Genomic DNA, 4980 nt, shown 5'->3' with positions numbered 1-4980 from the left:
TCGCCATAGAAAAGTGTGTCGCTCCATCAATGTCCATAGCAACTTTGAGATATGTGTTTATGCGCAATATCGGCAAATGGAAACACGAAGAGGTAATACGCACCTGAGCGATAGAATTTATTTCACAGTCAGAAAAGTCGAGTGACAGGCAAGACTGAATCACTGTAATAGAAATTATATGGAAAGCTGTGTAAAGGAAAATTTCCAGTTCTTTCGTGGATTCCAAAATTGAAGCAAATTCCGGGACACCAAGGTGACACAGTCTTATACGGATAGTATTCCATGACTAACGTAATTGGCCCATATACTGTACTGGTATACGGATAATATTACATGACTAACGTAATTTACCTGAAATAATTTACAAACATGTTACTGTAACATTCGCTACTACTCATTACGCTAATTCACCTTCAGCCATTAAGCGCAAATCTCAGTTATGATACGTGCGCCAAACAAAAATTTATCAACCTAGTAACTCAAGACAACTACAAACCATCATTGTGTGCAAAATAAATAGAACACTTCATAAGAAGAACATGACGGGTTTGAATTATTCCCACCGCAAAGGATGAAAAATTCAGGCTCGCACACAAGACCACTTGATAACTAACCAGAAATTCAGATTAGTTGTAGCTTCGGTGACAATCGCCTTTTTTACATTTTCCCCGTAAACTAGATAATTATGAAACGTAAGCAACTACTGTAAAATATCTGCGGCAACGGCCTTGCCGCGGAGGTTGCATCGGTTCACGTGGGATCACCGAAGTTAAGTGCGTTGTCGGGCGTTGAAGGCACTTGGATGGGTGATCATCCAGGCCGCCATGCGCTCTTGCCATTTCTCGGGGTGCACTCAGCCTCATGATGCCAATCGAGGAGCTACTCGACCCAATAGTAGCGGCTCCGGTCAAAAAATACCAACATAACGACCGGGAGAGCAGTGTGCTGACCCCCGCCCCTCCTTTTCGCATCCTCCACGGATGATGACACGGCGGTCGGATGGTCCCGTCCAGTAGGCCACTGGTAGCCTGAAGACGGAGTGCTTACAAAGCAACTACTCTCCAGTGCATGGCCGTACTACTGAGACCTTGATGCCTGGCATCAACAACAGATGGCAGCACACGAGGTTGGCTTACGCCTACTGCCGAATTTTGCGATCTGTCGTAAGCCTGCGTAAGCACGTAGGGCCTTCCGTCTTAAGTGCAAGCATATCCATTGCGTTTTCTGTCAAGCGACTTGAGTGGAATATTTCATTATTTCTGAAATTTTATAGAAATGTTTTTCGTTGTATATCCTCACCATCGGTACTGAATTTACTGTAAAATTATTTGCTCACTTTTCGGAACTTCCGTTCATAGTAAATCGATACTATTTGAAGCCGTGGTAGACACGAGTCTAGTGTGCTTCACCTTCAGCACCTTCTGTGTCAGTCTCGGTTAATATGTCGCTGATTTCACAACGAACAGTTCGTTGTCTACTGAGTATACTGTCTGTTGCACGACACTATCCCTCCCACGCTGCTAAATGTAGGTCGTCGGCAAAATATGACTGCAGTGGAACAAGGGCGTCTGCAGAAATTTCCCCAGGAGGTGGTGGTGGCATTGGTAGTGGTGTGTGTGTGTGTGTGTGTGTGTGTGTGTGTGTGTGTGTGTGGAGGACTATTACTATGAAACTCACACAGTCCAGACCGCCAAGGATAATAAACCTTGAGATTTGGAAAGAGTGTTGATCTTATACCGCTTATACTGCATATTTCAAAATTCCACCTCTAAGGGGGAGACGCAGGACATGAAAGGATTTCTGAATCATGTAGCTATTAAGGTAATTTTGAAGCTAGGCATACGAACATTTGTATCTGGTTTCTAGGTCAGAAATAAAGAAATATGTGTTCCAGTATCTTTGGGAATTTAACCTCTATGAGGTGAAATAGTGGATGAACATTTTATTTTGAGATAAATAATTATGGAAGAACTATGAAAGTATTTTTAAGGCCACATCTACGAAAATTGGTATTTGACTTCAAGGCTACAAATAAGAAAATACGTGTTTCGGTGTTTTTGGAAGTTCAACCCCTAAGGGGATGAAATAGAGTGAGCTGGTGCGTTTCTGGCGCCAGTTTCCGTCGATCGTTGTTTCGATCTTTGAGTCGCGGTCCAGAGGACACTGATCCCTAAGCGACTGTAGTAGTTCTCTGTGCAGCCCAACATCGGGCTTACCACGCTTACACTGGACACAGTTGCCAACAAATCGCCTGCCATCGCGATATAGGTTGGGCCAAAACATGTATTCCTGAACTCGGTTCAAGGTCTTGAAGAACCCCAAATGACCCCCGTCCGCCGACTCGTGGAAATATCTGAGTGCCATGCTAACTCGTTCCTGTGGAATACAGACCTTCACTTGGCCACGGTTGGCTCCCCCTTTACACAAGAGGCCCGCACGAAGGCAACAGCTAGTGACGACGTCGCCATCCACAAACTGCTGCATATTCGGTCCCCACCCGGCGTCCTCGGCCTGTTTGCCGGCTAAGTCGAAGAAGAAGCCGGGTGTCTCGGAGAGAAGGAAATTCACCCCCAGATCCGGCTCCACGTTTCTGAAATTGGTTCATTATGAAAGCATTATGAAAGCATATCTGACAGTTCGTATTCGGCTAATCTGTTACAATTTTTAAAAACTACGTGTTTCACTGGTTTTTAACTTCGAGCATAAGGGGATGAAAATTTTAATGAAATATTTATTGCGTTATATTAAAATATTTTAAATCTGCATCTACGAAAACCGGTATTTCACTTCTCAATTAGATATAAAGAAATATGCGTTATACAAACAAGAATACAAACGGCTTGATTAACAAAAACCTTGGACCCCAGCTGTCAGCATTGCTTTTTGGTCATTCAGCAAAAGACCATGCTTCAACGGCGTTAAGTTTAGAAAAATTTAGAAAGTGTTGCAGTTTATAAAAGACATAAAAAAAAACGATTAAAGAAAAAATGCTTTGCAGACCATGAACGGTCTAAGTAAGTAAAGAAGCGGATGATAAGCTAGCTCTTTATGCAAATAAGTTGGTCAGTTTAAGTTCCGAGACATGTCATGCAGCAGGAACGGAATCCTATAGTTGCTACGATTGGCTAAAGGAAAAGTTTTGCAGAATCACGCGAAATCACTTCTGCAAGTGGCTGAGAATCTCGTAATGAATAAAAATTCTGTACTGAGAATTCCAAGGTGGGAGAGGCGAGATTCCTCCCCCCCCCCCTTCTCCCTTCTCAGAATCCTATCCTTCTTTACCTACAGCAAAAAATAAATAAATAAATAAAACTAGAGAAATTTCTACTGTGAAACTATTTGCATACAAGAGAACGGCCATTAAAATTTAACTCTTCAAAGTTTTAAGCCCTGCCCCGTTCGAAAATTCAATTTCTTTGTAGTTGCATTTTTTAAAGGTGTACTTGTCTAGACTCCTGGAACGGAAAGGTTTTTTTTTTAATCCGTGCTTTACAAAAGTTTCTACAGTCCATTGTTTGAAGCAGTGTCACGGCTGCCATGAGCCGCGCGGGGTACCCGCCATGTGTCCAACGCCTTGTCACGGTTCGCGCGGCTCCCCCCGTTGGAGGTTCGAGTCCTCCCTCGGGCATGGTTGTGTGTGTGTTGTCCTTAGCATAAGTTACTGTAAGTAGTGTGCAAACATACGGACTGATGGTTCAAATGGCTCTGAGCACTTTGGGACTTAACATCTGAGGTCATCAGTTTCCTAGAACTTAGAACGACTTAAACCTAACTAACCTAAGGACATCACACACATCCATGCTCGAGGCAGGATTTGAAGCTGCGACCGTAGCGGTCGCGTGGCTCCCGACTGAAGCGCCTAGAACCGCTGGGCCACATCGGCCGGTCTATCATGTATTCTAGAAGAGCTGCACGGTCGTCAGTGGCGCCTGTTCTTTCTAGAACAGTTACTATCTTCATATCTATGGTTAAACGTCACCCAGCCATTGACCTTCGTCTGTGCGAATGCGCACAGGTTGCCGGAACTCTTACGGGAATCGTCACCTTAGTGTGAGCCAGTAATGAGTGGATGGACAAATACCTATTAAGTACATTACGTAGTCGGATTGTGGGCGGTTCGGGGTGTGAGTCTCACGGGAAGCGTGCGAGGGATAAATTCCTGCAGTCGTGCTGTTCATTTGTGCCCTCGATAGCTCAGATGGATTGAGCGTCTGCCTTGTAAGCAGGAGATCCTGGGTTCGAGTCCCAGTAGCGGCACACTTTTCAGCTGTCCCCATCGAAGTATATCAACAACACCTGTCGGCAGCTGAGGGTTTCAATTAATTATCAGTTGTGTAGGTGATTCGATGAACCCTTTGCCAGGCACTTAAATGTGTTTTGCAGGGTATCCATATAGATGTAGATGATAACTCGTCCCGTGTCGCACGTGCTCAAAAGGATTCATACTGCAGAATGCATGCAAACATACTCACCGAAAATACGGACGAATATCAAGTGCAGGCTGCCGAGTGCTGCATATCCAGCTTAGACAGATCGGCTTTTCCTGCCAAGAAGAACAGGAAGTTGCTGTCTAGGAACAATCAGAGGTAGAGGAAGGGCTGATAAATACTCCTTGAATTGCAGACTAAACGTAAATAACGAAAATACATTTTTGGTAAAAATTGGTCAAAACATAATCGTTTGCCCTCCGTATTGGATTAGCTGTTTTGAATATTGAAAATCTGACTTCAGATTCGTTTTCAGCGACATTAAGAATATATGTGTAACACTCAGTTCATGCAAATCGAAGTAATAATATAACTAAATGTTTTCCCTAAACTTTGAACACTTTTTTTTTTCGAGTAACGATTTTCTCAGAACGGCATGCAGCATAAATTAAAAGTGGTTCGATCTCTTAACTTCTACCTCTGACCCCTAAAAGTAAACACTTTTCTTAGGAACTTATAGCTATAATATGACATTTGTTAATATTAACTAATT

General features: G+C 43.3%; 1 non-coding gene across 1 annotated transcript; it reads left to right on the top strand.

Annotated features, from left to right (window-relative positions):
• Nucleotides 1-4182: 4182 nt before the first annotated feature.
• On the top strand, nt 4183-4257 carry Trnat-ugu (transfer RNA threonine (anticodon UGU)). Its single transcript has one exon. It is a non-coding gene; the product is annotated as a tRNA-Thr (tRNA).
• The last annotated feature ends 723 nt before the right edge of the window (nt 4258-4980 follow it).

This window comes from Schistocerca gregaria, unplaced genomic scaffold, assembly GCF_023897955.1.
Source record: "Schistocerca gregaria isolate iqSchGreg1 unplaced genomic scaffold, iqSchGreg1.2 ptg000179l, whole genome shotgun sequence".
NCBI lineage: Eukaryota > Metazoa > Arthropoda > Insecta > Orthoptera > Acrididae > Schistocerca > Schistocerca gregaria.
The sequence above is the reverse complement of the archived record's forward strand: the minus strand, read 5'-3'. Positions and strand labels throughout refer to the sequence as shown.